We start from the raw sequence: 23,051 nt of genomic DNA, 5'->3' as shown, positions 1-23,051 counted from the left end.
CAAACCATCGATTTGGAATATAAGGAAGCAAAAAACACCCAATCAGAACAGCAAAAAGAAAAAAAATGAGGATAGTGTGAGGAGCCTCTGGGACAACTTCAAGCGTGCCAACATTTACATCTTGGGGGTGCCAGAAGGAGAAGTGAGAGAACAAGAAATTGAAAACCTATTTGAAACAATAATGGCAGAAAACTTCCCTAACTTGGTGAAGAAAACAGACATACAAGTCCAGGAAGCACAGAGAGTCCCAAACAAGATGAACCCCAAGAGGCCCACACCAAGACACATCATCATCAAAATGCAAAAGGTTCAAGACAAAGAGAGAATCTTAAAAGCAGCAAGAGAAAAACAGTTAGTTACCTACAAGGGAGTTCCCATAAGATTGTCAACTGATTTCTCAAAAGAAACTTTGCGGGCCAGGAGGGAGTGCCAAGAAATATTCAGAGTAATGAAAAACAAGAACCTACAACCAAGATTACTCTATCCTGCAAAGCTGTCATTTAGAATTGATGGCCATACAAAGAGTTTCCCAGACAAGGAAGAGCTAAAGGAGTTCATCACCACCAAACCATTATTATATGAAATGTTGAAGGGTCTTCTTAAAGAAAAAGATAAAATATATGAACAAACAAATGGCTATGAATACATATCTATCGACAATTGAAACTACAAACAAAATTAAAAGGCAAAACAGAAACATTCTCATAGATATAGAGAACATTTTGTTGGTTGCCAGATAAAAGGGGGGTTGAGGGAATGGATGAAAAAGGTGAAGGGATTAAGAAGTACAAATTGGTTGCTAGACTGACAAACCTCAAAGGGAAAGGGGTTGGGGGGTGGGAAGAAATAAACCCAAGAATTTATATGCACAATCAATGGACATAGACAACAGTGTGGAAAAAGGTGTGAGGGGGGTGGCAGTCGGGAGGAGGGGGGGTCAATGGGGGAAAAATGAGGAACATCTGTAATACATTCAACAATAAAGATTAAAAAAAGAAAAGAAAAAAACAACATCAACAAAAACCAAATATGTGTGCTACAGGAACTTCTAAAATCTTTTAGAGCCCGGCTGGTGTCGCTCAGTGGTTGAGCATTGACACATGCACCAAGAAATCGCTGGTTTGATTACCAGTCAGGGCACTTGCCCAGATTGTGGGCCAAGTCCCCAGTAGGGGGCATGCAGGAGGCGGTCAGTCAATGTTCTCTCTCATTGATGTTTCTCTCTCTCTCTCCCTCTCCTTTCTCTCCCTAAAAAATATCAATAAAGAAAAAAAAAATTAAAAAAAATTTTTTTTAGAGTCGAGATTGGGAGGGCAGAGGACCATTTTATTTTATTGAAAGGGATTTTATTTTTTTCCAGTTTTATTGAGATATAAAATTGACATATAACATTGTAATAGTTTAAGGAGTGCAACATAATGACTTGATATATATTTATAGTGCAAAATAATTACTGGAAAGAGGTTTAAAAACACTTCATAATCTTGGTAACTTTCCTTTTCCATTCTGTAATCAGATTCTCTGTTTCCTTGAGTCTTGTATATTAAATGTTTATTTCCTCTGATTATAAATGTATTCATGGATTCTTATTCTATACTGTGTAAGATCACAATGAGATTAAATTCAGATGCTAATCTAATTTGTGGCCTCTTCTCTGGACACTGGGGTCCACTCATCCACCTGAAGATCTGCCTCAGCCCACCGCCGCCCCCACCTCCTGCCACCCTCCCTCCCCCAACACATACACTCAGTTCTGTGCAGTTTGGGTCTGGGAGGATGGTACAAGCAGTTTTCTGGCTAAGATCCACTCCCAGACTTGGCCTGCCTGGTCCTACTGGTTTTTGTTTAAATCTACAGGAGCATTGTTTAAGGGTCCTTTGTAAATCAGAAGTGTCTTGATGTCTAAGTGAACACTCTCCCCAATGAACTAAGCTCAAGCAGAGGGTCCATACTGCGGAAAGCACTTGGGCAGAAAAGTTTCATTCCTGCTCACATTGCCCTGCAACCCTGATGCAAGGAGCAAAATTCTGATTCCCGGCAGAAGCAGTGCTCAATTGGGGAAATACTTCTTTTACTAATCATTGTCTTTTGATTATTTTAAAAAAATGTTTTTATTGATTTCAGAGAGAGAAAGGGAGAGGAGAGAGAGAGAAACATCAATGATGAGGGAAACATCAATTGGCTGCCTCCTGCATGCCCCCTACTGGGGAGCTGGCAACTCAGGCATGTGCCCCAACCAGGAATTGAACCAGGTACCTCCTGGTTCATAGGTCGATGCTCAACCTCTGAGCCACACCAGCTAGGCTTGATTATTTCTTTTTGGCAATCAAGGTCAGCTACAGCCAGGGGCTCCTCAGCTCCCTAGTCTGATCCCCAAGCCAAGGCAGCCCTGATCCTTGATGTGCCTTTACTTCCTGTGTGCTCCAAAGTTGTCTGAAGCTCACAGCACCAGGTGGTGGAGGCGGCTCCTGCTGGGCCACTCCTGTGCCCTGTACTTAGAATCTGGAGTTTCAAACCTAGTTAGCAGAGGAGAGTCCTCTGGAGCAAGATGCATTGGCCTGGACCTAGAGGCAGAGCCTGAATGAAGATAGTGACTTCAATGAAAGAATTCCAGACTAGATAATTTCTAGAGAAAGTTAAAGTGAAAAAAGAAGGATAAACAGAATTTGAAAACTGCTCAGTTTGTATCTCAACTAGGTTAAAAATATTAGTTATACCCAGAAAAGAAAATGAAAAGATTTCCATTAAAATGTTGAGAGAGCCCTGACTGGTTTGGCTCAGCGGTTAGAGAGTCAGCCTGCGGTCCAGAGAGACCTGGGTTCAGTTCCCGCTAAGGGCATGTACCTCGGTTGCAGTTTGTCCCCGGCCCTGGTTGGTCATGCGGGTGGCAGCCATTCGATGTGTCCCTTTCACGGCGATGTTTCTCTCTTTCTCTCTCTTCCTCTCTCTCCCTCCCACTCTATCGGAACAAAAAATGCCCTCAGGTGAGGATAAAAAAAAAAAATTTAAAATGTTGAGAGAGCCTGGCCCATGCACCAAGAGGTCACCGGTTCGATTCCCGGTCAGGGCACATGTCCAGGTTGTGGGCCTGATCCCCAGTTGGGGGCATGCACGAGGTGGCTGATTGATGTTCTCTCTCATTGATGTTTCTATCTCTCTCCTCCTCTCCCTTCTTCTCTCTCTAAAATAAAAACAAAAATTAAATATTAAAAAAAATTGTTGAGAGAGGTTTTCTTTTAATGATGGAATTACAGCTGATTTTTCTTCTTTATATCGTTTTGTATTATCTTACCAGTAGGTATCACCATCTCCTTTTTTATTTTTATTATTTATTAAAAAATTATTTTTCTTTATTGATTTTAGAGAGAGAGGAAGGGACAGAAAGAGATAGAAACATAAATGAAAGAGAACATCAACCGGCCACCTCCTGCATGTTCCCCGCTGGGAATTGGGCCCACAGCTTGGACATGTGCCCTGACTGGGAATTGAACCGGCTACCTCTTGGTGCATAGGTCTGATGCTCAACCACTGAGCCACAATGGCTGGGCTTTATCTCATTCTTTTACATTTCTGTTTAATATTTTATAACATCAATGTATTGCAATTTGACTAAATTTTCTCATTAGTGGATATTTAGATTATTTCAAATGTTCTGTGATTACAAACTATAGTGGATTCAAGATTATTATATGTATTTCCCTTTATACATGTGTACTTCTTTTTTTTTTTTTTTTTCCTGTTAATCCTCACCCAAGAATATTTTTTTCATTGATTTCTAGAGAGACCGGAAGGGAGGGAGAGAGGGGAGGAGAGAGAGAAACATTGACGTGAGAGAGAAACATTGACGTGAGAGAGACACATTGATTGGTTGCCTCCCACACACACCCTGACCAGGGCTGGGATTCAAACCAGCAACCCAGGTACATGTCCTTGATCAGGAATCGAACCTGAGACTCTTTGGTGCACAGGCCGATGCTCTAACCACTGAGAAACAGCGGCCAGGGCACATGTATATTTCTTTGGGATCAATTTAGAGAAGTCAAATTTATGGGTCAAAGATATATCCACTTAAATTTTGGATAGAACTTACTAAACTGTCCTTCCAAAAGGTTTATCAATTTATTTTCTGCTCAGCAAGAAAATAGATCATGCATTCTTCCATTGCTTTGCCAATAATGGATATTACTGGATGTTTAAATGCTTGATAATTATTATCATTATTATTATTATCATTCTTATATTTCAGATCTAGAATTCTTTAATGATGAGAGAGAAAGAGAGACAGAGAGAGAAATTACAGTGGCATGAAGCCAAAAGCCAGTTTGTGGTGGATTGGAAGAGTCTATTTATAAATGCCAAAGTGTTTTTAGAATGAGTGTTTATTATTTATTATTATTATTAAAATTTTTATTCATTGTATTCTTCAGCTCCAGAATTTCTGTTGGTTTTTTTTTTTGGTTACAATTTACATCTCTCTGTTGAATCTCTTGTTTGGTTCATATATTTTCCTGATTTCAATGAGTTGTCTGAAAGTTCACTGAGCTTTGTTATAACAATACTTTGAGTTATTTGTCAAGAAACACATAGATTTCCACTTGTGGGGCCAGTTACTAGAAAACTGTGTTATTTTTGGTTGCATCGTCTCCTTTATTTTTCATGTTACTTGAAGTTTTACACTGCTGTATTCACATTTGAGGGAAGTCACCACCTCAAACTTTTACTGACTGGCTTTGAAAGAGAAATACCTTCACCAGTCATTCTGGTTAGGGACTCTGAGACTTTTTCAGATCTTTACCATGGATACACCCCTCCTTTTTCCATTTATGGGTCATATTTTTATAATCGTATGCTTTCTCTCAATCCTACAAAGCCACATACTGAGAACTTTGTTTTCCATAGCATGATGCCCTAAAATGTTCAAGTTTGAGAGCTTCTTAATTTCTCAGATTCAGGCTGACTTTCTGCACACACTCAATAGCCATCTGCAAAGTAGTATTACACTGACTATGCATGGGAACATATGCCAGGAGTCAGCCAAGGGTGAGAGTTAAGGCATTAGGGATGCCCATGGGCTGGTTGGAAAGGTCCATAGGTAAGACATTTGTGGGTGGGGTTTCTGATGGAGTCCACAAAGCAGTTAGTAGTATAAACTGTAAAGCACTTCGTAGCATCCCTTTCATGAGTTCTGAGACCTGTAACTTTCCATTTTCAGAGTATCTGTTCCTGCAGCCCTGCCTCCTCAGCACACCTCCAGGTCTTCAGGCAGCACCAGGTCCATTCAGAACCTGGCTCTGTTCAGACTCCAGGCTCTGCTTCTGTGCTGTTCTGGACAGGGGCCTTGTGTGTAAACATGAGGACGCTTGAATGGTAACTGACCAGTTGTGTGAGGCTGTTGTTGACAGTGAGACATTCCTGGGGTCACAGCCTTAGCTCCTCCTCCACCTTTCATGGCAAAGAGTCACAAAAAATCCTCATGCTTTTCAGAAGAAAAGCTAAAGGAACTGAAAATCAATGGCCACAGGGCAACTGGCTGGCAAACTGGAGGTGGCCGCAACAACCAGCGCTTGCTGGGAACAGGACCTCACCTGGGTCTACTGTGAACACTAATAGTAATCAGACAATTTCTGGAGCTTTATGTTGTTTTAAATCACATTTCTGTGATTGCTAGTAAGGATAGTAACTTTTTATATCTTTATTGAATATTTATGTCTCTTTTTAAATAAATTACATCTTTATTATCTGTGGGGGAGGAAAAATAATTTCTTTTCTACACTTCTAAATTCTTCTGGCTAGACTAATAATCAAATTAGCATGAGACAGATTAAAAGGCTAAAATGAGAACATTTCTTACACATGTGCATACGGTGGTTCTATAAGAATATGAGTTGTGTGGACAGATGGGGCAGTTAAGGCTTTTGTGCCACCTTGAGCTAAGGAGAAGGGGGGTAGGTAGTGGCTTGGGACTTCAAAGGGCAGGAAGGCAATTCACATGGAGGTAGAAAATCAAATGTTTAGTAAATAAATATTTGCTGGGCCATCATTAACAGTGGGACATGTAGAGAACTTTGATTAAACACTCCCTCCCTGTCCATGCACGCTAGTTCATATTATACTATAGTTATCTATGCTAATAGCTCCCTGCCCTTCCTGGAAAAGGTCCTCTATCTAAATTCTTTTAGTCAGATAGGGGAAGTTCAAAGTTTCTGAGTCTTTTGTTTCTTAAAAATAATCAACTTGAAATAATAAATATCCCAAAAGGCATATTTTGGGGTGGCAAACTGTTTCCCCTCATATTTTATAGTTTGTCACTGTCTCTTCTTCATTACTTACATATTCTGTGTATTAGTGATTTGTTGGAGAGAATACATTTCAAATAAGTTTTCTCACTTTATCACTTGTATTTACATTTTTAAAAAAATGTATTGATTTGAGAGAAAAAGAGACATCAGTTTGTTGTTCATTGGTTGATTCTTTTTTTTTTTTTTTATCATCCTCACCCGAGGACCTTTTTCCATTTTTTGTTCAGGTAGAGTGGGAGGGAGAGAGAGGAACAGAGAGAGAGAGAAACATCGATGCGAGTAGTCGCCACCCGCACAACCAACCAGGGCCGGGAACAAACTGCAACCGAGGTACATGCCCTTAGCGGGAACTGAACCCAGGTCTCCCCAGACCGCAGGCCGATGCTCTAACCGCTGAGCCAAACCAACCAGGGCATTGGTTGATTCTTATATGTGCCTTTATCAGGATTAAACCCACAGCCTTGGTGTATTGGGATGACATTCCCACCAACTGAGCTACCTGGGCTAGGGCTTAATCTTTTTTGGTGTGTGTGTGTGTTTAGTTGCATATAAGTTTTTAAATTTTATTCATTAAAAACTGTCCAAATGATCCTTACTTTCTGGGCTTCACTTCATGCTTAGAAAAATCTTCCATTATAAACTGAGTTTATGATTATTGTTTCGTATTTTCCTCTAATACTTATATATTTTTTTATACTGCACTCTTAAATATCTTGGATTTTTATTTGTACATGGTGCGGGGTAGAATATAACTTAATTTGTAAATATTCAGTTGTTTAATACCATGCACTGACTACTTACTCATTCTGTTACCGGAAAGGGACTGGCCTGCAGCGGATCAGCCTCAGGCCAGCCTGTAGGGCGTGGCTCCTTTTTTTTGGTATGTGCCCCTAGCGGGAACCAGGACTCTCTGGTGGGAAGGCTGACCTCCAACCGCTGAGCCAAACCAGCCAGGGCTGTGCGTGGGTTCTTGACTTCATGCAGAAAAGGTTTCACAATATGAGTCCAGGTGATTTTTGAGAATACAGTCGGCCCTCGTTTATCGCGGTTAATCAGTTCCAGATTCTACTGCGATAAATGAATTTTTACGAAGTAGGATTCTTTATTTATACAGTTATCCCTCTCCACTTCGCCCTCTGACGTTCACAGCTTCACTCTATGGCGGTTTTTTTCAAATAGTATACTATATATACTATACTATATTCGAGAAAACTGCCATAGAGTGAAGCCGTGAACATCGAAGCGCGAAGTGGCGAGGGACGACTGTACATTTATTAAAGCTGGGGACAGTCCGGCGGTGTGACTCAGTGGTTGAGCATCGACCCATGCACCAAGAGGTCGCTGGTTTGATTCTGGTCAGGGCACATGCCCAGGTTGTGGGCTCCATCCCCAGTGCGGGGCATGCAGGAGGAGGGCCCGTCGATGTTCTATCTCTCTCTCCCTCTCATTTCCTCTCTCTCTAAAATAAAAAATTAAAAAAGCTAAGGACAGTGAAACAAGGAAAGGCTGAGGACGGAAGAAGCAACAGAAGACAGCCTAAGCAGGGCTGCTTTGACTCTCTGAGAAGTCAGAGAAAAGGGTGCTTGGACGCGGGTTCAGGAGGATAGCCTCAGAGGAGCTGCCACTGCCCATTGCTCCCCCTGGTTGCAAATCTCCTGGGGACCCTTAGAGTTTAGGAGAGGCAAGCCTGTGGGGGAAGAAGAGGGGAAAGAGAAAGGCTTGGGCGTGCTCCCAGGACGGAGAGCACAAACTGGGTCTTTTGTCTTGTGGGTTTTAAAGGCTGGGGGTTGAAGGGAGGTCTTAGGAGAGGATCTCAATAGAATATTCAGCGGCTCTATTTGCCAAAATGACATTTATTTTCTCAACTTCATCTGTCCTTGGGTGTGGTTGGCACAAATGGTACTAATTGGATTTTTGTTATCTATCTCCCTGAGTAGGATGATTTAAGCTTTTTACCCTCTGGTTGGGGAGGAGAAGTGTATCTGTTACAGAAGATAGCATTTTGCCACTTACTAGATGGCTGCAAATTGCTTGGCCTTTAACTGTCTGTCTCAGTTTCCCTGTTCCACTTGTCCTGGCTTACAAGCCTGTCTCAATTCCAATTCTCTGATTTGAAAAATGCCATCTTTATTATAAACGAAATATATTTTTATATATACACAGAGTCTGTTTTGGGGTTTTCTATTCATTCTAATCATCTGTCTATTCCTGCAATACTACCATACTGTGTCAGTTACTGTTGCCTCTTACTATGATTTCCTATCTGATAATACAACTTTTTTCATTGTTGATCATTTTTTAAAAAATGTTCTTTTTGGGCTCATGTATTTCCAATTCAAACAATCTTGAGAATTAGATATGCTTGAAGATGACCATATGATCATTACAATAGATGTCAAAAAAGCATTTGGTGACATTATACATCCGCAATATAAAATATAATACAGTTGTTAAAAAGAGAGATAGAGAGGGAGTGTACAGCCACATGATCCTGAACATGCCTGATCTCGTCTGATCTCTGAAGCTAAGCAGGGTCAGGCCTGGTTAGTACTTGGATGGGAGACCACCTGGGAAGACCAGGTGCTATAGGCTTAAAAAAATAAATAACAGAGAGTTATTTGAACCCCAATTGAAAGATTGCCAGCACAAGTGAACAAAGCTATAGAACAATGCATAGCTTATGAATTTCTTGAAGTGAAAAAAAAAAAAGGTATTTACATATACACCTGTGTATAAAAACTGAGGGTCCAGAGGAATACACACTTAACTGTCATGGGTTTTCTTTATGGGAAGGGAAACAGTAATATAAGGGTGTAGTGGCCACTGTAAGATGTTATCCAGATGCATCTCTCTTTTTTAAAAAAAAATGTTTTTATTTATTTATTTATTTATTTATTTTTTAGAGAGAGAGGAAGGGAGAGATAGAAACATCAATGTGAGAGAGAAACATCGATCAATTGCCTCCTGCACGCCCCTCGGCAGGGATCGAGCCCGAAGCCTGGTCCGTGCCCTGACTGGGAATCCAACTGAGACCTCTCAGTCCATGGGAGGATACTCAGTCCACTGAGCCACACCAGCCGAGCCAGATGCATCTCTTTAGGACCAACACACTTCAACCACTTGCCAGGAATGCTGTCTGCTGACATCTTATGCAGAGTGCCTCTCCAGGCACTGCCCCAGCTGCATGTAGCTGCTTTGCCAAATTTAAGCCCCTCCCTGGGGACAGATTGAATTCAATGACTGGCTTTATGCAATACAAACACAGGTCCCCTTTGCCTCAATCTGGGACAGTTCTGAAGGGCCATCCTAGCTTCTCACTGGTCCACGGGCCAACACTCTAACCGATGAGCCAAACTGGCCAGGGCAATCATCCTGACTTCAGAGTTCCCCAAGGGATTGCTGCAGCCTCTGTTGCAACTGCATTTGCTTTGCAACCTGACTTCTTTCTATGCCTATTCTCTCTTCTCATTCCCTTACACATGTTGTTTCTGAGAACACTTCCCAATAAACTACCTGCACACAAATTTGATTCAGAGTCTATTTCCTGGGGTAGCTGGCTTATAACAATGGGAGATAAATTACTTGGATGGTGGAAGACAGGCAGGTGGGCTTTTTACATTTTGCTCTCTTATGTAAACTTGAATACATGATAAGAATCTATTATATCATTTTAAATTTGTGTTTAAATATTACCATTAAATAGAAAATATAACAATATTGGGTTAAGTTTTAAAAGAGAAATTCTCATGCCCTGCACATCTTCCCCGTTTCCCACCCAGTAAACTCACTATTGTAGCTGAGTCATTTCATTTCTACATACTTCCCTGAGTGGGAAGTATTTTTGTGTGGCTTGCTGTGTTGGAAAAAAACCATATAGTAATGCAAACATTTCTCATAAAGGTAGATTTTTCACTGTTCTATAAAGATGATAAGAAAAAAGTTGCCTAGCTGGTGTGGCTCAGTGGTTGAGTGTCAATCCATGCACCAAGAGGTCGCCGGTTCAATCCTGGTCAGGGCACATGCCCAGGTTGTGGGCCAAATCCCCAGTGGGGGGCATGCAGGAGGTGGCCAATTGATGTTCTCTCATCAATGTTTCCATCTCTCTCTCCTCCCATCCTCTCTCTCTAAAACCAATAAAGAAAACATATTTTAAAAAAGAAAAAGGAAATTTCTGGAGGAAGTTTGTTTAACATCACACAGCTTGGGAACCAAAGTACCAGAACTGAAGCCCAGGGTTCTGAACTCCAGGTTCCTAGTGCAGCATTCTTCCTACCAAAGAAAGTCATCATTTTCTAAAGGCTGAAGATGTTCTCTGGTTAAGATCCTCCTCCAGATGGGCATAGCAGGCCTTGATTCCCTGGCAAGGGCAGAAGGGAAGGGAATGTCCTTAAGGGGAAGGGAATGGGGAACCTGTTTCCAGGACCTGCTAGTCTGTGGTCACCCTGAGGAAGTAAGCTGCGGTCCTCTGCTGCCCCAGAGTCCCTTCCTCCCCCAACTTTTCTACTGAGTTCTATTTTCAAGTTTCTCTGAGGAATGATCTCCGGAAGCCATGGAGAAACACTGTCATACTAGTTATTCTCACATATCAATGAAACTCCCCATTTAGGAGTCTGGATCTCAGGTTGGCCAATGAACAATTAACCACAGAGGTGTGGTTGGAAACTTCCCTTAAAAATGAGGAACTTAAAAATCGAAGAGTCTATGTTTGTTGATTCAAGACTGTTGTGCTTTATTCTGTCCCAAACAAACCTCATGCAACCCTAAATACAGAAAATAACAAGTGTTTATGGGGATATGGAGAAATTGAAAGATTTGCACATTATTAGTAGAACGTAAACTGTTACAGTTACTGTGAAAAATAGTTCCTCAAAAAAATTAAAAATAGAATTATCATATGATCCAGCAATCTCACTTCTGAGTACATACCCTAAAGAATTGAAAGCAGCGCCTGCAAGAGGTATTTTCACTCCTATGTGTACAGCAGCATTATTCACTATAGCTAAAACATGGAAGCAAGCAGTGTCTATTTATGGATTAATGGATAAACAAATGTGGTCCATACATACAATGGAATAGTCTTCAGCCTTAAAAAGGAAGCAATCCTGTTACAGGCTTCAGCATGGGTGAACTCTGAGGACATCATGCCACGTAAAATAAGTTAGTCACATAAAGACAAATACTGTATGATTTCACTTATACAAGGCAGCTAATTAAATTAGTAAAAACAGAAAGTTGAATGGAGATTGCAGGTGGAGGTGAATGAGGAGTTGTTGTTTAATGGGTACAAAGTTTTTCAAGATGAAAAAGTTCTTCAGGTTGGTTGCATAACAATGTGAATACACTTAACACTACTGAAAAGTACACTTAAAATGGATAAGATGGGCCCTGGCCAGTTTGGCTCAGCGGTTAGAGCATCAGCCTGCGGTCCGGAGAGACCCGGGTTCGGTTCCCGCTAAGGGCACGTACTTCGGTTGCAGTTTGTCCCGGGCCCTGGTTGGTCGTGCGGGTGGCAGCCACTCGATGTGTCCCTTCACGTCGATGTTTCTCTCTCTCTCTCTCCCTTCCTCTCTCTCCCTCCCACTCTATCTGTACAAAAAATGGAAAAAATATCCTCGGGTGAGGATAAAAAAAAAAAAAAAAAATGGATAAGATGGCCCTGGCCGGTTTGGCTCATTGGTTAGAGCGTTGGCCTGCGGTCCTGAGAGACCCGGGTTCGGTTCCCGCTAAGGGCACATACCTCGGTTGTGGTTTGTCCCCGGCCCTGGTTGGGTCGTGTGGGTGGCAGCCACTGGACGTGTCCCTTTCGCGTCGATGTTTCTTTCTCTCTCTCTCTCCCTCCCACACTCCATTTGAACAAAAAATGGAAAAAATGTCCTCGGGTGAGGATAAAAAAAATAAAAAATAAAATAAAAAAAATGGATAAGATGGTAAATTTTTATGTACAAAATTTTTTTAATTTATTGATTTTAGAGAGAAACATCGATTTGTGGTTCCACTTATTTTTGCATTCACTGTTGATTTTTTAATTTTCTTTGTTGATTTTAGAGAGAGGAAGGGAGAGGGAGAGAGATACAGAAACATCAATAAGAGAACATTGATTGGCCACTTCCTGAATGCCCCTCACTGGGGATGGGCTACAACCTGGGCATAAGCCCTGATTGGGAATCAAACCCGCAACCTCTTGGTACATGGGTTGACGCTCAACCACTGAGCCACATTGGCCAGGCCACTGGTTGATTTTTGTATGTGTCCTGACCGGAGATCAAACCCACAACTTTGACATATTGGGATAATGCTCTAACCAACTGAGCTACCTGGCCAGGGTATGGGATGAATTTAAATATGTATTAAAAACTAAGAGGCATTTGCCCTGGCTGGTTTGGCTCAGTGGTTGGAGCATCTGCCTGCAGACCAGAGAGTCCCAGGTTTGGTTCCCACTAGGGGCACATACCAAAAAAAATAAATAAATAAAAAAAAATGCCCCCCAAAACAAAAAAAACTAAGAGGCATTCTCTCAAATAAGTTTAAATGCATTTTATTTTTAGACAACCTATATGACATGCTTTTCTAAAAACAATGCTTCCACTCCAAATAAATCAAGGTTAAAATGAATGTGCTCATCCAGCTGGTGTGGCTCAGTGGTTGAGCGTCGACCCATGCATCAAAAGGTTGCCAGTTCAATTCTGGGTCAGGACATATGCCCAGGTGGTGGGCCAGATCCCCAGTGGAGAGCACGCAGGAGGTGGACAATCAATGTTCTCTCTCATCAATGTTTCTATCTCTCTTTCCCTCTCACTCCCTCTCTCTCCAAAATCAATAAAAGAAAAAAAAAAGAAAAAGAAAAAAAAGACTGAATTGCTTTGACAAGTAAGAAATCCACCAAGTTTTAAAAAAAGTTAAAAAATGAATGAGCTAGACTTCCAGTTAAGATGGCGAGTAGTTAAAAGGGGTATCGCGTCCTCCCACAACCACATCAAAGTTACAACTAAGCTACAGAACAACCATCATTCAAAACTGCCTGAAATCAAGCTGAATGGAAGTCGTACAACTATGGAATTAAAGCAGCAGCCACATCCAGACTGGTAGGAGAGGCGGAGGCGGAGGGGCTGGTCCCACACCCAAGTGTGGCGGATAAAAATCAGGACACCTCGGCTGGGAAGGTCCTCCCTGAGGACTGAGGGGTCCCCGTCCCACACCAGGCACCCTGCTCAGGGTTCCAGTGCCAGGAAGAGAAGTCCCCATAACTTCTGGCTGGAAAACCAGTGGGAACTGAGGCTCAGGGAGGCTGAGGCAGCTGGCGCCCCAGGCAGCTCCTTAAAGGGCCCATACAAGGACTTATCGGCCTCTCTCCCTCTAAGCTTGGAGGGGAGGCAGCTCGAGGGGAACCAGAGACATACAGGGAAGAACTGAGCTGCTTGGCACTGGAGCGAGGGCTGGAGAGGGGGCTTTCTCCGGGACAAATGTGCTGTCAGAGGCCTTTGTTCCTTTGGTGAGCCCTTCCCTGGGGCAGCAGAGAGCCTCCAGGTCTGGGACTCCAGCAACCTGGCTCACACTGGTAGCCCCACCCTGGTGACTCCCTGAGGCCCTTTCCCGCCCCACCCAACTTTCAAGCCCACCCAAGCTGTTGCCACTTGCTTAACCATAGGATTGGCCTGTCTTGGATCCTGCTTCAGGTTTATCCTAAATTCTTTCAAACAAGCAGCATCTGATCTCAGCGAGCCCCATACCTCTCGTTAAGTAATACACTGAAACAAACACAGGGAGGCAGCCAAAATGAGGAGACAAAGAAACAGGTCCCAAATGAAAGAACAGAACAAAACCCCAAGAAAAGAACTAAGCGAAATGGAGATAAGCAACCTAACAGATGCTGAGTTCAAAATACTGCTTATAAGGATGCTCAATGAACTTAGTGAGAACCTCAGTGAACTTAGTGAGGGCCTCAAGAGCATAAAAAAGGACCAGTCAGAAATGAAGGATGCACAGTTAGAATTGAAGGAGGCATTAATGGAAATAAAGAATAATTTACACAGCTTCAATAATAGAGTATGTAAATCCAAGGAGCAAACCATCGATTTGGAATATAAGGAAGCAAAAAAATGCCCAATCAGAACAGCAAAAAGAAAAAAGAATCCGCCCTGGCCGGTTTGGCTCAGCGGTTAGAGCATCCGCCTGCGGTCCGGAGAGACCCGGGTTCGGTTCCCGCTAAGGGCATGTACCTCGGTTGCAGTTTGTCCCCGGCCCTGGTTGGTCGTGCGGGTGGCAGCCACTCGATGTGTCCCTTTCACATCGATGTTTCCCTCTCTCTCTCTCTTCCTCTCTCTCCCTCCCACTCTATCTGTGCAAAAAGTGGGAAAATGTCCTCGGGTGAGGATTAAAAAAAAAAAAAAAGAAAAAAGAAAAAAGAATCCAAAAAGGGAGCCTCTGGGACAACGTCAAGCGTGCCAACATTCGCATCTTGGGGGTGCCAGAAGAAGAGCGAGAACAAGAAGTTGAAAACCTGTTTGAAACAATAATGGCAGAAAACTTTCCTAACTTGGTGAAGGAAACAGACATACAAGTCCAGGAAGCACAGAGAGTCCCAAACAAGATGAACCCCAAGAGGCCCACACCAAGACACATCATCATCAAAATGCAAAAGGTTCAAGACAAAGAGAGAATCTTAAAAGCAGCAAGAGAAAGGCAGCTAGTTACCTACAAGGGAGCTCCCATTAGGCTGTCAGCTGATTTCTCAAAAGAAACTTTGCAGCCCAGAAGGGAGTGGCAAGAAATATTCAGAGTGATGAAAAGCAAGAACCTACAACCAAGATTACTCTATCCTGCAAAGCTGTCATTTAGATTGATGGCCATATAAAAACTTTCCCAGACAAAAAAAAGTTAAAGGAGTTCATCACTACCAAACCGTTATTATATGAAATGATGAAAGGTCTTTTTGAAGAAAAAGATAATATATGAACAAACAAAATGGCAATGAATACATATCTATCAACAATGGAATCTACAAACAAAATGAACAGGTAGAACAGAAACATTCTCATAGATACAGAGAATATTTTGTTGGTTGCCAGATGGGAAGGGGGTTGGGGGAATGGGTGAAAAGGGTGAAGAGATTAAGAAGTACAAATTCATTGCTAGACTGATAAACCTCAAAGGGAAAGGGGTTGGGGGGGGGGGGAAGAAATAAACCAAAGAACTTATATGCATAACCAATGGACACAGAGAACAGTGTGGGAAAAGGCGGGAGGGAGGTGGGAGTGGGTCAATGGGGGAAAAATGTGGAACATCTGTAATACATTTTACATCCAACAATAAAGATTAAAAAAAAATAAAAATAAAAATGAATAAAGAAAATAAATAAATAAATGAGCTCAAGATAACATCAGTCCCATTGTCCTAGTCCTGGTGTGTGGATGAAAAGCAGCAGTCAATTATGATGACAAGTGATAGATCCCAATTGCCAAACTTGTTAACATTTTTCCATTTCTAAACCATCCTTAAAGAAAATCATATATGGAGTCATACTATCTTAACAGTAGTCACACAGAGCAACCATGTCATTTGGATTTATGATTTTACCAATAAAGAACTGCTAGACCCTGGCTGGTGTGGCTCAGTTGGTTGGAGCGTCATCCTGAACACCAAAAGGTGGTGGGTTCAATTTCCAGTCAGGGCACATACCCAGGTTGAGAGTTCAATCCCTGGTTGGGAAACATACAGGATGTTTCTCTCTCTCTCGCTCACCCTTCCTCTTGCTAAAAAAAAAAGAACTGGTAGTTTTTGAAATTAGCAAGGAAGTGCTTGATTTGTTCCCTTGTTTTGTACCCTTATAAAACATTTTACTCTTTCTAGTCTCTGTACTCCACGTTTCCCTTTGATTGACTTCATGTAACCCTTGATGTACTTCTTGTAGGCTTCTTTTGTGACCCTGGCTTCCCGCAAATGGAGGTTCGTGACAATATCCACACCACTGATTACTGTTCTTTCTGTACTTTTGCTCTCCAGGCCTTCAGTGGAGGCATTTCCAGCAATGAGTGAGTCATCAATGTTACCTGCTATCCTACTGACCATCTTCCTCTCCACCTCTAGGCACAGTCCATCAGCAATCTCTCATATCTTGCAGATGCCAGAGGACATCTCGTCATAGCTGATGAAGTCCAGTAAATGATCATGAGGGTGGCAGGAAGGAGACAATGGTGGCACTGGTGATATAGCCAGAGCGTGCTCAAGGGGAGGGGGATCACGTGGGAAAGCCACAGCTACATTCTTAAAGGAAAATTGCAGAAGACCAAGGACAGGGAGACTATATTAAAAGCATCCAGAGAGCAACTCAGAGGAATAACCAACTACTGAAGGCAGTAGGTGAATGGGTAATAACAGTGGTACATCAATACAATGTGTACATTGTAGACTATACATGGAATTTTCAGCTCTAAAAAGAAATGAGCTATCAAGTCATGAAGGAAACTGAAATGCATACTACTAAGTGAGAGAAGCCAATCTATCAAGGCTACATACTATATGATTCCAGGTATATGACATTCTGGAAAAATGCAAATGAATTCTGCAAAATTATGGGGTTTCTGGTTAAGATGGTGGTGCAGGCAAACACAGTACTTGGAACCTCCCACAACCACATCCCAACTACAACTAAACTACAGAAGAGACTGGTAGGAGTGGAGATGCAGGAATGAGCCAGCAGGCAGGTCACCACATCTCAGTCTCCATCATCCTAACACTGTTGGCCCTGTCCTGTTTCCCTGAGACCCCGCCCCACCCGTCTTGCTGGCTCACCTAAGTTGTTTCCAGTGGCTTTTCCATACAAACAACCTGTCTTGGCTCATGCTGTCAACTTTCCTAAAATCTCAAACATGCAGCATCAGGCCTCTGTAAATCCTGTACCTTTTGCCAAGTGGCCCCAGGCCCAGCACTAGTGGCAGCAGGCCTTGATTCACAGCTTAGCCCCTCCTGGGCACCTCCAAGCCCAGTACAAGCAGCAGCCATCTGCAGATCACTTTGTAGTTCAGGCTGGGTGGCTCTGGGCAAGGCGCAGTAGTAGCTGACCTTGGCCTGCACCTCCTGGGAGGCCCCAGAGCAAGTGCACCCTGTGGACAGCTTCAGACCCAATCACCTCCATGAGCAACACACTCAAAGGGTAAACTTGGCAGGTTCCTGACCCCTCTGAAGTAAGTTCTGCTCCATGGGGTCAGCCTCTTCACAGCAATCCTTCAAAGTAGTCATGGACAGTCCTTGAAGCTGATTGACCTTGGGGTAAATCCCTCCCATTGATGTGCCAAGACCATTCAAGGCTCAACTACAATAGGAGGGTACACGCAGCCCACATGGGGGATGCACCTGGAACACCCAGCTCAGGTGACTAGGGAGGCTGTACCACTAGCCTTATAGGACACCTACTACATAAGGCCATTCTACCAAGAGCTGAAGACCTAGCAGCTCTACCTAATACACATAAAGAAACAAAGGGAGGCTGCCAAAATGAGGGGAAAAAGAAACATGTCCTAAATAAAAGAACAGAACAGAACAGAACTCCAGAAAAAGAACTAAACAAAATGGAGACAAGCAATCTGCCAGATGCAGAGAGAACACTGGATACAAGGATGCTCAAGGAACTGGGGGAAGAGTAGAGAAATTTACCGAGAAGTTCAACAGAGATAAGAAACATAAAAATGGAGATGGAAAACATAAAAATACCAGTCAGCAATGAAGAATACATTACAGGGAATGAACAGTAGAGTAGATGAAGGAGATGATCAAATCAGCAATTTGGAATATAAGGAAGCAAAAAACACCCAATTAGAACAGCAAAAAGAAAAAAAGAATAAAAAAAAAGAGAATAGTTCAAGGCACCTCTAGGACAATTTCAAGCATGCCAATATTTGTATCATGGGAGTGCTGGAAGGAAAAGAGAGAAAGCAAAAAGTTGAAAATTTATTTGAAAAAAATGACAGAAAACTTCCCTATCCTGGTAAAGGAAATAGACATACAAGTCCAGGAAGTGCAGAGTCCCAAACAAGATGATCCCAAAGAGGCCCACACCAAGACATATCATAATTAAAAGGTAAAAGGTTAAAGAAAAAGAGAGAACCTTTATCCCCCCCCCCCTTTATTGATTTTAGAGAGAGAGGAAGTGAGAGGGAGAGAGAGACAGAAACATCCATGAGAGAGAACATAGATTGGCTGCCTCCTGCATGCCCCTCACTGGGGATCGGGCCCACAACCTGGGCATGTGTCCTCACCAGGAATTGAACCAGCAACAAAAGAGAGAATCTTTTTTTTTTGTCTATTCTCACCTGAGAACATTTTTTCATTTTTTTGTTCAGATAGAGTGGGAGGGAGAGGAAGAGAGAGAGAGAGAGAGAGAGAGAGAGAGAGAGAGAGAGAAACATTGATGTGAAAGGCACACATTGAGTGGCTGCCTCCCACATGACCCAACCAGGACCCGGGAAAAACTGCAACTGAGGTACGTGTCCTTAGCAAGAACCAAACCCTGGTCTCTCTAAACTGCAGACTGATGTTCTAACTGCTGAGCCAAACCATCCAGGGCAAAAGAGAGAATCTTAAAAGCAACAAGAGAAAAGCAGTTAGTTACTTACAAGGGAGCTCCCATAAGACTGCTAGCTGAGCCCTGGCCAGTTTGGTTCAGCAATTGGAGTGTTAGCCCACGGACCAAAGAGTCTCGAGTTTGATTCCGGCCAAGGGCATGTACCTTGGTTGCGGTTCGTCTCCAGCTCTGGTAGGGGTCGTGCAGGAGGCAGCCAGTTGATGTGTCCTTCTCATGTCGATGTCTCTTCCCCTTTCACTGTATTCTGAAGATAAATAGAAAAATATCCTCAGATGAGGATTAAAAAAACAACTTCCCAGACAGAAAGAGCTGAAGGTGTTCATCACCACCAAATTACAAGAAATGTTAAAGGGTCTTTTTTAAGAAAAAGAAGGAGAAGCCCAGCTGGTGTGGCTCAGTGCTTGAGTGTTGATCCCTGCACCAAGAGGTCACCAGTTTGATTCCTGGTCAGGGCACATGCCCAGGTTGTGGGCCCAATCCCCAGTGGGGGACATGCAGGAGGCAGCCAATCAATGTTCTTTCTCATTAATGTTTCTTTTTTTTTTTTTTAATCCTCACCCAAGGACACTTTTTTTTTTTTTTTTGCATTTATCTTCAGATAGAGTGGGAGGAAGAGAAGGAGGAAGTGAGAGAGAGAAACATAGATGTGAGAGAGACACATAGAATGGTCCGTGGGCCGACTCTCTAACTGCTGAGTCAAATTGGCCAGGGCTCATCAATGTTTCTATCTCTCTCTCCCTCTCACTTATTCTCTTTCTAAAATCAATAAAAAAAAATTTTTTTATAAAGAGAAAAATAAAAAAATATAAATAACAAAATGGCAATAAATACATATCTATCAACAATTACTTTAAGTGCAAGTGGATTGAATGCTCCAATCAAAAGACATATGGTGGCTGAATGGATAACAAAACAAGACCCCACAGCAGTTTTCAACCTGTGGGTCATGACCCCTTTGGGGGTCAAACAACCCTTTCACAGGGGTCACCTAAGACAATCGGAAAACACATACTTTCGATGGTCTTAGGAGCTGAGACCTCTATCCCTCTCCAGGTAGGTCGGCCCACATGTAGATACACCCACATGCAACATGAGGAACTGTATTAAAGGGTCGTGGCATTAGGAAGCTTGAGAACCACTAACGTATGCTGTCTATAACACTTACTTCAGTGAAAGACACACAGATACTGAAAGAAAAGGGATGGAAAAAGATATTTCATAAAAATGGAAAAAACAATAAAAAAACCCCAGGGTAATAAAACTTATACCAAACAAAATAGACTTTATTTATTTATTTTTATTGATTCACTTTTAGAGAGAGAGCAAGAGGGAGAGATGGTGGTGGTGGTGTTGAGAGAAACATTGTTTTGTTGTTCACTTACTTATGCATCCATTGGTTGATTCGTATGTGTGCCCTGACTGGGGATTGAACCCATAACCTTGGCATTTTGGGACAAGGCTCTAACCATCTGAGTTACCTAGTTAGGGCAAAAATAGACTTTAAAACAAAGGCTATAACAGGAGACAAAGGAGGACCCAGCAATTCCACTTCTGGGTATTTATCAAAAGAAATCCAAAATGTTAAATCAAAAAGACATATATACATCCATATGTTTATTGCAGCATTATTTATAGTAGCCAAGCTATGAAAGCAACCTGTGTCCATCAATATATGAATGGATAAAGAAGAAATGGTGTAGCCCAGCCGGTGTGACTCAGTGGATTCAAAGTTGTCCTGTGCACCAAGAGGTCTCCAGTTTGATTCCCAGTCAGGGCACACACCAAGGTTGCAGGCTTGATCCCCAGTAAGGGGTGTGCAGGAGGCAGCTGATTAATGTTTCTCTCTCATCGATGTTTCTCTCTTTCTCTCTCTCCTTCTCCCTTCAAAAAAAAAATTAATAAAAACATTTATAAAAGAAGAAGAAGAAGAAGAAATGGTGTATATATACAATGAAGTGATTCAGCCATACAAGAGAATGAAATCTTGCCAACTATAACAACATTGATGGACCTAGAGGGTATTGTGCTGATTAAAATAAGCCAGACGGAGAAAGACAAATGCCAGATGATTTCACTTATACATGGAATCTAAAACACAAAATAAACAAATAAGCAGAACAGAAATAGACTCATAGATAGAGAGAACGTTTCGATGGTTGCCAGATGGGAGCAGAGATGGGAGGATGGGTGAAAAAGGTGAAGGGATTTAGAAGTACAAGTTGGTTGTTACAGAATAGTCATGGGGATGTAAAGTACAGCATAAAGAATATAGTCAATAATATTGTAATAATTATATATGGTTTCAGATGGGTACTAGATTTATTAGGGTGATCCCTTCATATATTATATAAATATCTAATCATGGGGTTGTATACCTGAAACTAATATAATATTATACATCAACTAATTTAAAACTACTTTTAAAAAATCTGCAAAACTATGAAGATGGTAAAAAGATTCGTGGTTGACAGTAGTTATTAGGGAGGGAGGGAGAGATAAAGAGGCAGAGTTCAGGATTTTTAGGGCAGAGAAACTTACTATAATGGTAAATACATAGCATTATACATTTGTCCAAACCCATAGAATTACAACATCAAGAGTGAACTCTGATGTAAACTAAGGACTTTGAGAGATAATAATGTATTAATGTAAATTCATCAGTTATAACAAAGGTACCACTCTGGTGAAGGATGTTGATAGTGAGAGAGGCTATATATGTATAGGAGTCAGGGGATACATAGGAACTCTTTACTTTCCACTTGATTTTGCAGTAAATCTAAAACAAAAAATAAAGTCAATAAAAAAAAAAAAAAACCCATGAGGGGGGAAAAAAAACACACCCAAGCATCCAGAGAGAAAAAACAAATAACCAACAAAAGAACAATAATTACACTGACAGCAAACATCTTAAAACAAAACATCAAATTTTAAAAATTAAAAAAATGCACATAAACCCTGGTAGGTTTGGCTCAGCAGTTAGAGCATCGGCCTGTGGACCAAAGAGTCTCTGGTTTGATTCCCGTCAAGGGCACTGGTTGTGGTTTGGTCCCCAGCCCTGGCTGGGGTCTTGTGGGAGGCAACGAGTTGATGTGTCTCTCCCACGTCAATGCTTCTCTCTCCCTCTCACTCTAACTGAAGATGAATGAAAAAATATACTTGGGTGAGGATTAAAAAAACAAACAAAACAGCCCTGGCCAGTTTGGCTCAGCTGTTGAGCGTCAGCCTGTGGACCAGAGAGTCCTGGGTTCAGTTCCTGCTAGGGGCATGTACCACAAAAACAAAACAAAACAAAACAAACACATAAGAAATTTAAGGTTGATTATTGCTGGGTATGGTCATACCCTGTTCCCTACTCCCTCTTCTTCCCGTCTGTTTGTTTTCATTAGCAATGTATGGCAATTTTATTTTGTAAGTAGAAAAAGGGATAGGCCAAGGTGAAGGAAGAGAGGGGGAAAGAAGTTTACTGAAGGAGGGAAGAGTATGTTTTTTTTTTTTTTTTTAAATGTTTTTATTGATTTTAGAGAGAGAGAGGAAGGGAGAAGGGGAGAGAGAGAGAAACATCAATGAGAGAAAGAAACATCTATCAGCTGCCTCCTGCACAAGCCCTACTGGGGATCGAGCCCACAACCCAGGCATGTGCTCAGACTGGGAATTGAACCAGGGATCTCTTGGGACTACGCTCAACCAACTGAGCCACACAGGCCAGGGCAAGTATTTGGTTTTTAATAGTGATATTGGCCTTGGGAGGGAAATGATCTAGAAAGGCCATAGGTCTATCTGCATTTTAAGGGGCTAAGATTGTTCCCACATCAGTCTCTGTGGGGTAGGAGACTACTGCAGACCCTTCCAGTGATGGTCCCCAAATGGAGAGGAGCTTAGAAGCTCTAAAGTATACTTAGATACATGATCTCATTGAGACTCTGAGAGAAGTCATTTTCTAACTCTGCCAGGCAATGCCAACCACAACATTTCTAGATTTCTTACTTAATTTTAGTTCCTAATATTTGTTAGTTGAAATTCCACAGGCTCCCTCTGATTCCAATGTTTCTATTTGCTTATGAGCAGAGAAAAGCAGGATAAAGTTCTGAAAATTTTTATCTCCAGACTGGACCTTTCTCAAGAATACAGATTGCTAACTGAATATTGTCTCTGGAATGCTAAACAAGCACCTTAAA

The 23,051-nt window shown here is 42.0% G+C and overlaps 2 pseudogenes; one reads left to right on the top strand and one right to left on the bottom strand.

The window, feature by feature from the left end:
• The first annotated feature begins 8,772 nt into the window (after nt 1–8,772).
• LOC118633631 lies at nt 8,773–8,891 on the top strand (annotated as a pseudogene).
• Nucleotides 8,892–15,762: 6,871 nt separating this feature from the next.
• Nucleotides 15,763–16,439, bottom strand: LOC118633449 (annotated as a pseudogene).
• Between the last annotated feature and the right edge of the window lie 6,612 nt (nt 16,440–23,051).

This window comes from Molossus molossus, unplaced genomic scaffold, assembly GCF_014108415.1.
Source record: "Molossus molossus isolate mMolMol1 unplaced genomic scaffold, mMolMol1.p scaffold_m16_p_18, whole genome shotgun sequence".
NCBI classification, from domain to species: Eukaryota; Metazoa; Chordata; class Mammalia; order Chiroptera; family Molossidae; genus Molossus; species Molossus molossus.
Note: the sequence above shows the minus strand (reverse complement) of the source record. Positions and strands in the feature narration are given on the sequence as shown.